General features: G+C 36.6%; 1 pseudogene; it reads right to left on the bottom strand.

Moving 5' to 3' along the window:
• Window positions 1-4,285: 4,285 nt before the first annotated feature.
• Window positions 4,286-9,543, bottom strand: LOC146900365 (uncharacterized; annotated as a pseudogene).
• Between the last annotated feature and the right edge of the window lie 393 nt (window positions 9,544-9,936).

The raw sequence follows: 9,936 nt of genomic DNA, 5'->3' as shown, positions 1-9,936 counted from the left end.
TTTTGTTATATTTTTTTTTGTTAATTGTAAATTTTATTTTTTTAGTTAACTTTAATTTATTTATATGTGATTTGTATGGTTTATGCAGGCATGGTTTTTGTCGCACTTCCCTAAGTTTTACACTGTTGATCCAAACCCGGACTACATTGAAAATTTACCGGTTGCGGCGAGGTGGACTCTTCAGAAGGGTCATGGAGAGGGGGCCACGTATCGGTCATTGCTTGATCGCATTACGTTTGATGACGTATGCTGGAGGCCGTACGAAGGGCACAGGGAGTTCCAGCCTTTCGAGGAGGTATTTTGGTATTCTGGCTGGATCATGTGCGGCGACCGTAGGGTGTACCGTCACCTGCCGGAGAGGGTATTGAGGCAGTACGGATACGTCCAGTCGGTACCTAGACCTCCGACGGATGTTCCAGCGCTGACACCGACTGAGATTGTGCAGGCCTTCTCGGACTTCCGCACTCACACACTTAAGGAGGCTGATTGGGGTGAGCAGGCAGGAGAGCAGCCATGGCGTATGGCAGAGGGCTATGTACGATGGTACACGCTTATGTCTCACCCTCAGATTTTGCCACTTCTTCCGGGAGATGTTCCGAGGCCTCCAAACGAGGAGCAGATCGTTGCAGAGCAGTGGGAGCGGTACGAGGCGAGAAGCTCCCCTGACACCTATGACATGGTTAGCGGCGCTGTTGCCCATGCTGATGAGTTTTTGGGTCAGGAGGTGATGAGCATGACCCCTCAGCAGTTGTATGCGGCCTTGCAGGATGTTAGGCAGCAGATCGCGCCGATCATTACCAGGAGGAGAGCCCAGAGACCGAGGAGGAGGCACCAGCAGGACCAGGACCAGCAGTAGGATTAGGACTTGTTGTTTACATTTCGGATTTTCATGACATTATGTATGTATTTTGATGACATTATGTTTGTATTTTGATGACATTATGTTCTTTTTTGTTTATGACATTTTGATGATTTGGTTCATTAGTTTGTTCGTTTAATTAGTGTTTGTTAAATTGAGCCAATTTTAGTTTGCCATTTAAACACAGTTGCGCCACTTAAATTGAGCCAAATTTATTTTCTTTGACTAGCTTTGGCATCCAAACAATGTGTTTACAATGTGTAAAAACACATGTAATTTTGCCTTCAACAGGTTCTGCCAATTTCTGGCTTCAGAACGACTCGGCAGTTAACTGCCGAGGAAATTATGAAACCGGCGGTAGTAAACTGCCGAGGTTTTCCTCGGTACTTAAATGCCGAGGTATTCCTCGGCACTTTACTGCCGAGTCTTTTTTTTTAAAATTTTTTTTTGTTTTATTTTGTTTAGAATATTATTAGGAATTCTTTAAAAATTATTTTATGTTATTTAAAATATTGCGATAGAGTGAATTCGAATAAATATTGCGATAGCGTGAATTCGAATAAATATTACAATAGCATGAATTCGTTCGAATAAATATTGCGATACAGGTTTCGTTACATTACATAAATGGGGCATTCCAACTACAACAACTGTCTTACCTCTGAAATGGGGTAAATTCAAACTTGCCAAACGGTGAGGACTCAAGCATTTCGCTCGCTATTCATGCTTTCCTTTGAAAAGAATAAATTTTTGTCAGGCTTGATTTAGATGAAGGTATTCAAGTGCCACCGAAATGAGGTCCATTCCTTGACACCTAATACCTTCATCTAAACCAGCCTAACAAGAATTTAATCTTTTCAAAGGAAAAACATGAATAGCGAGCGAAATGCTTGAGTCCTCGCTGTTTGGCAAGTTTGAATTACCCCATTTCAGAGGTGAGACAAATGTTGTAGTTTGAATGCACCTTACCCTAACTAATGACGATCTTCTGGCGGAATCAAGCTGTTGATGATATCTTTAGTTGATCTCAGCAACGTCACCCGCATATCGATCCACTGGAACTTGGTGTGCTCCCAAAACATGCTCGTCACGTTTTCGTCGTTCTTTAACTCCACCCAAGTGAATGATACGCTCCCCTCGTCGAGCTTTGGACGTTTATACAGAATATTTTGCACCCTCCTTGTGTCTCTGGGGTTGACTCCTTGGTAGAATTCATTCAGTTGATCCTTGAGACCTCTTAACGCTACATCAAGGCACCGAACCTTCAACCTATGAGTTTCTCCGCCGTTGAATGTTGCATGAACGTCGATCCATCCGGCCATTGTTTCAAATCTACACACATAGAAATTTAAAAGAATCAATGAAAAACTCGTTCAAACATTGCAAATTATACATAGACTCTAAAAATCATAAAAATAACCCTAAAATGTAATTGTCTAAAAAAAAAAAATTAACGTAAAATATAGCAAAATTATTCAAATTATATTTACTTTTAAAATAAATCATATAGTCTTACTAAAATAAAATTAAAAATATAAAACACCAAATTCAAAAATAACCCTAAATTTTTTAAATTATAACATAATCATCATGCAAACATTTTAACAAAATTAATCAACTAACATCTAATCTAAAAATTATTTATAACATGTAAATCTAATTAAAAACTAAAATAAAAAATTAATTTAAAACACCAAATTAAAATATAACCAATAAACTTTAAACTATAACATAAACATCATACAAACATTTTACTCTAAAAATGAATTATACTATGTAAATCTACTCAAAAACTAAAATAAAATAAATATACTCAAAAACTAAAAAATAAAAACATTTATAACAACTAAAATTTAAGTTAATAGCATTATAATTACTTACTTGTGATTTTGTTGAATAAATTTGGTTGGATTTGGTTGGGTTTTTTAGAGAGATTTGTGAGAGAGATTTGAGAAAAAAAATTTGAAGATGTGATGAATAATGGAGATGAGAAAGCTTCTGCCAGACTTGTAGCAGAAAACGTCGGCAGTTAACTACCGAGGAATTCCTCGGCAGTTAACTGCAGCCGGATTTTTAATTCCTCGGCAGTTAACTGCCGAGGGGGCAAAAGCGTATTTTACATGTGTGTCCCAGCCTTCTCTAATGTGTGAACAACAATTTTCGTGAGGTAATGGTGTGATTCTATTACGTGTTACCGGTAGTATTTGGGTGTTAATGTCTTGTGACATTGGCCAAAAATAGTGTTACAACTTAGACCATTTACAATGGTCACCAACATTAAACAACCTTCAACACCCACTTTTTTTAATTCTCAACACTCCACATCATTTTCTCTCTCTTAATTCAACACTCATTCAACTTTTACCTCTCCAATGGTTTTTTTCATTCAACACTCTACCCCACCACCTTTTATTTCTTATTCTTATTTAATTTTATATTTTTGTTTTTATAATTACATAAAATTACAATTATCGATTATAATTAAATTAAAATAAAGAAACACTAAAAAAATTGAAATTTTTTTATTTAAATAATTTATTTTTATTTTTCTTAACTTCAAATGCAATACAATATTCATAAAGGAAGAAGATAGTATGGTATAATAAGAAGAAGATAGTGAAAAACTTGATTTTTTTTTCAGTGTCCAAATCAAATGAACCAAGTCTCTATTTATAGAGAAAAAAAAATCATGAATTTTGGTATTTTTTTCTTTTTTTAAAATTAATTTACAATGAAATAATTGAGTTTCAATTATTAAAATTTTAAGATTCCGGGCAGCGAATCAAAAATCTACACGTGTCCCTATCTATTCATAATTCATTCTCTCTCACCTGCCTCTGCCATGCTCACGCTCCTTGTCCCCTCGTGTATCACAAGCGCAGATTTCAGCAAATAATAAAACGACGCGTGGCACACTGTACAACTTTCAATTGTGTTGAATCTTTTCATCATCTCTCTCATCCAACTCACCTTTCAACACACTTTCATCACACCATTGCAGCTTTTATTATTGTTGAAAGTCACATTAAACACACCATTGCATATGGTCTTAAACCATGTACAATGGTAACTTATATTCAACAACCTTCGACATCCACTTTTTCAATTCTCAACACTCCACGTCATTTTCTCTCTCTTAATTCAACATCCATTCAATTTTTACCTCTCCAATGGTTTTCATTCAACACCCTACCCCACCACTTTTTATTTCTTATTCTTATTTAATTTTTGTTTTTATAATTACATAAAATTATAATTATCGATTATAATTAAATTAAAATAATACAATTAATTTTTTTTAAAACAATATTTATTTAAATAATTTATTTTTATTTTCTTAACTTAAAATGCAATACAACAAACTAAGCACGCGACACACAAATAGCTTAAAATGCAAGACAACAAACAAGCACACAACACACACGTAATTTATTTAGTACGATACAAATGATATTCAATTACGAAATATTCCAAACTTTGTCCATATGTGCTTCACTAGATCTGCTTGCAATTCGTGATGAACATTTGGATCACGCAACTCGGATCTAGCACGCACATGATTTGCAAAAGTGGGTAACACCTCGGTCGAGTATGGTTGCGGTGTACTAGATCCACTTCCCTCAAATTGCTCAAAATCGGTCCAACGTTGAGCATATGTATCTCGTTCATCCTCAACAGTCATATTATGTAATATGATGCATGACCTCATGATGATACCTGTAACACCCCGTTTTCCCAACATGAAAATTTCATTTAAAATCAGAGTATTTTGATCACAACGGAATGTCACATACTTCAATTAAATCATAAAATGGATAATAATAATTATCCTTCAAATTCAACATCATGAAAAATCTTAACTATTGCAGCGGAAAATAGTTCAACATTTAAAAGTCTTGGCACGCAGGCCTTATTAAAAAAATCTCATAAATTAGTTCATAAAAGAGACACGTAAGGAATAGAAGTAAAAGCAAGCCCCCATCCCGTTACGTATCAGAGCACCTAGACACCAACTGAGAGTCCACTCATGAACGCCTCTAATCTTTATTACCTGCACATTACCCACGGTCGAGGCAACATATACGCAGAAGGGGTGAGATTTCATAATCGATACATTAAGCATATAATCCAATAAAATGCATTTAACAACTTAAACATTAATAACATATCAACAATTAACAATTAGTATAATTTTTCATTACATAACAAATACAATCATCAATACCATTACTAATTCTCATCACAAATCATAATCAACTTAACACTCAACTTGACGACACAACTCATCCTTGACCATGCAACTCTATCAACTCGACAACATCTTGACAACTTAAACATCATGAACCTCTTAATATGCAAATGCATTTGGTACCAATACAGAGCATCAAGCTCCCAACCAACTTATATGAGCGTAATTAGGCTCTTCAGGGCATCAAGCCCCCAACATAGTGAGCAAAAGCTCCAGGGCATCAAGCCCTCACCAATCATGTGAATGACTAAGCATTCCAGGGCATCAAGCCCTCAACCAACTTATATGAGTATGCAATGGACTCAACTTCCAACAACTTAGACAACGACGTGTACAACTCATACGACTCATAATCATGGACAACTTCTTAAATTCCAACAACATAGACCGACTCATGCAACCTCAAGACACTAACAGTCGACAACAGAAAACAGCAGCAACATACAACAATTAACAACGCTTGAATGTGTTAACATTCACATAAGGAATTAATTACATCAATATAAATATCATAAAACATCATTATAGCATTCATGCAGCAACACTTCTAATTTTCAGTCACCATAACAGACTTCTGGAGCTTATGGAAGCATCCTAAACAGCTCTCTAACTTACTTCTAAGGTCATCTCAAGACTACACGTGCGAAAGGATCGCATCGGGACAATTTTGGGCAACTAACAGCTTAACTCGCAGTGGCGAGTAACTTCACTCGCACTGGCGAGCAAAGTGTGCATTCTGGGTTCCTACGTATTTACTCGCAGTGGCGAGTTATTCTGCTCGCAGTTGCGAGCTCACAGGTCACTCGCAGTTGCGAGTTGCATTGCTCGCAGTTGCGAGTTCTGGGTTCTAGCTCGCAGATGCGAGTGTTCTTGCTCGCAGGTGCGAGCGATGAATGTCAGTACGGCCAGAAACCTAAAAATCACAACTTTTCACCTATATTCATGATTCCTTCATCCAAATAGCATCTAATTATCATCTTAAGTCATATCTAAGGTCTGTATACTAATTTTGCATCAATCTAACATCTGTTCTTGATTTATTCATCAAAATTGATCCTAAACCTAATTCTCAATTCTCACCAAAACCTAACCTAATCATGCTAAATTCATCCTATAGAATTATACCCTTAATAATATTGAAAATTAGTCTCACCCTTACCTGGTTATGATGAAATCGCAGCTCTCGCTCTGGTTCTCCTCTTTTCTGACTTTTCTCCCTTTTTCTCCAAAAACGTACGTATTATGTTTTCTAACTTTTGTTGTCTATTTATCTCTCCTAATTACTCTTATCACTACTAATTGCTCATCTCACAACACAGCCCAATTTTTAATATTTTTATTTTATTTATCAAATCTTATTTTATTTAATAATAAAATAAGTCATAACAACATAACAACTTCACCACAACAAAATATCCCTCATAATTCAGTTATAAATCATATAACCCATTCAACTTCATAAATCATAAAATTCACACATATCAGTCATGAAAATCACGTAAATCATATATATAAATATATTTTTAAATAATCGAATAATTAAGACGGGCGTTACAATACCCAAATCGGTTATGTCCCACAAGCGAGCTGGTTCACGGATGAGTTTAAATCGAGCTTGAAGCACTCCAAAAGCACGTTCGATGTCCTTCTGACATCCCTCTTGATGTTTTGCAAATAACTTATCGGGTTCACTTTGAGGAAGTCTAATTGATTTGACGAAAGTTGGATAAGAAGGGTAGATACCATCAGCTAGATAGTATGTCATATTATAGGGATATTGATTCACAAAGAAATTCACCCTTGGAGTCTTTCCCTGTTCCACATCATCAAACACTGGTGACCGGTCTAGAACGTTTATATCGTTCAACGTTCCCGGACATCCAAAAAAGGCATGCCAGATCCATAGATCATGAGATGCAACTGCTTCAAGAATAACTGTGGTGGTTCCCTTATCCCCCTGGTAAATTGATCTTCCCGTGCTTTAGGACAATTTTTTCACTCCCAGTTCATGCAGTCAATACTCCCGATCATCCCTGGGAACCCCCGCATTTCACTAACATGTAGTATTCTTTGCAAGTCATCTTGGGTTGGTGCTCTCAAGTACACTTGCTCATACAGTCGTATGATTCCTTTGCAGAATATAAGTAAGCACTCCAATGTTGTACTACTTCCTATTTTGATGTATTCATCGACCGCATCTGCTGCCACACCATATGCTAACATTCGCATTGATGTGGTACATTTTGCTAATGGTGATATACCTTCTTTGTTGGTGGCATCAACTCGCTGGGTGAAGTAGTTATCACTACTTGAAAGGTCTCCAACGATTCGAAGGAAAACATGTTTTTGCATCCGGTACCGATGACGAAACATTGCATCGTCATATGTAGGCTTATTGGCAAAGTAGTCGTCAATGAGTCTTTGGTTAGCTGTTGCATGATCTCTATTTAAATATTTTCTTCTACGAGATCCACTACCTTGCTCTATTTTTTTTTGACGCTGAATAAATCGGTTGATGATATAAGTGTCTTCAACATCACGTTTTTTGAAGTAGGCTTCCATATCAAAAGGATCCATTGATAGTTTTTGGTGATATTGAAAGTAGATATGAATGAGATTTGTGATATTAGAAGTAGATATGAATGAGATTTGTGATATTGGAAGTAGATATGAATGAGATTTGTGATATTAGAAGTAGATATGAGTCCCTATATATAAGACCTTCATTGTGTGGTGGTATAATTATTAAAGTCACGGATGGTATAATTATTAAAGTCATTGTGTGGTGGACAACGAATTATTAAAGTCATTGTGTGGTGGGCATAATTATTAAAGCAAATAGTATGTGAAATAATGGGCACACAGTGGGCCTAATTATTAAGGAAAATAGTATGTGAATTATTAAAGCAAATAAGTCACGGGGGACTAGACAACACTAGGGACTATGACTGAGGACTAGACAACACTGACAATTATTAAAGTAAACACTGGGGACTAGACAACACTGACAATTTTGACCGAATACAAACAAATATTACAGAGAAATTAATTTCCAAACAGCTCACGCACCAAGTTATCCAACAGATCTTTTTTCCTGTCATCGAGATGCTCTTCAATTTGTTTTTCTTCAATCTTTTTTCGGAACTTAACTTTAGGTACAATTTTATTTTCTTCAATCTGTTTTTCTCTTGTTGCACTGCGGTGTACTCTTTCATTTCTGCGGTGTACTCTTTCATTTGTTCAATCTCTTGCACCTTGATTTCTTTGAATTGAACCCACTCCTTTTCCACCTCCTCCAAGCCAGCGTCCTTGCTTTTCTTTTTTCCTTTGTTTTTAGTTGCCTCCCTACCCACTGGACAAGCATTAGATCCTACAGAGTTCTCGTGAGATCTCTTAGATCCACTACTTCCTGAGCCAACATTTCCTCCCACTTGACTGCCTCCCACTTGACTGTCATAACGTGGTTGATCACGGACAGTGCGCCATTCTTCCTTTAAAGTAAATTGAACATTCTTCCCACATGCATATATTTCCTGGGCTTTTGCCAAAACATCATCTTCCGACCAACCGCTTGCTTGCTGATGCTTAGCGGCATCATAAGCACCAACCCATTTATTTATTAATCTGCTCATATAATTAAAACGGTTTCGGCATGCAATGACATCGCGCGGAGAATCGAATGAGCAATGGTCATTACAATACTCAGCAATTTTACCCCAATATGCTTCACTTGTCTGGTTTCTCCCGACAACACTGCATGTTCCATATTTTATCCACCCACTAATTAACACCAAATTTTGTTGAGTGTTCCATGATGGTTGCTGGTTTTTCTTGCTCTTAGGAGTTGTATCATCTGGAGTGACTTCATTAGCTCTTGTCATTCCACCACGATTTATTTGTGATGAAAATTCAGGATATTCACCAAGACTCTGAAAATTTTCATTCATCATCGGCATATAACCATTAAATGGGGTGTTTGAGATGGATATCCCATCATAGATCTAGAATATGGATGAAAGTTGTTTGGAACAGAGGATGGGTGATTGAAATTTGAGGCAAAACCAAAATTAGGCATGTTTTGAGGATTTTGGTTGAGAAATTGATTTGGGTTTTGAGGATGTTGGTTGAGAAATTGATTTGGGTTTTGAGGATGTTGGTTGAGAAATTGATTTGGGTTTTGAGGGTGTTGGTTGGGAAATTGATTTGGGTGTTGATAATTGTTGGGATTTTGGTAACTAAATGGGTAATCAGAAGAATTTTGGGTGTTGAATTGATTGTTATTGGGATCCATTTCCCTAATCAAAGACTAAAACTTCAAAAGAAAGGCTAATAATAAGATTAAGAGAGTGAAAAACTTGATTTTTTTTCTGTGTCCAAATCAAATGATCCAAGTCTCTATTTATAGAGGAAAAAAAATCATGAATTTTGGTAAAAAAAAAAATTATTTGCAATGAAATAATTGAGTGCAAAATATTAAGATAATAAAAATCCAAGCAGCCTGTAATAACGCGTCACGTGTCCTGTTACCACCCACAACTTTTTCTCTCTCCGCGTCCACTGACGCTTCACGCGCCCTGTCGGCGCGTGTACCGCACGCGCTCGTTTTAACAAACAATAACGTGACGCGTGGCAAGGCGTGGCATGCTTAAACATGTTGAATTCATTCATCTGCTCACTCCTCCAGCTCATCTTCAACAAGCCATCCTCCAATGGTTTCAATAGCTTCAACATGTTTAAACTCCTCATTCAACAAGCCATTGGAGATGGTCTTACAAGTGTACAAAAAAGGGTAGTTGTTATGAATATTAGTGGATGTCCATGTCCTTCA

This window comes from Medicago sativa, chromosome 8, assembly GCF_051527215.1.
Source record: "Medicago sativa cultivar Bolivia chromosome 8, Bolivia_mono, whole genome shotgun sequence".
NCBI lineage: Eukaryota > Viridiplantae > Streptophyta > Magnoliopsida > Fabales > Fabaceae > Medicago > Medicago sativa.
Note: the sequence above shows the minus strand (reverse complement) of the source record. Positions and strands in the feature narration are given on the sequence as shown.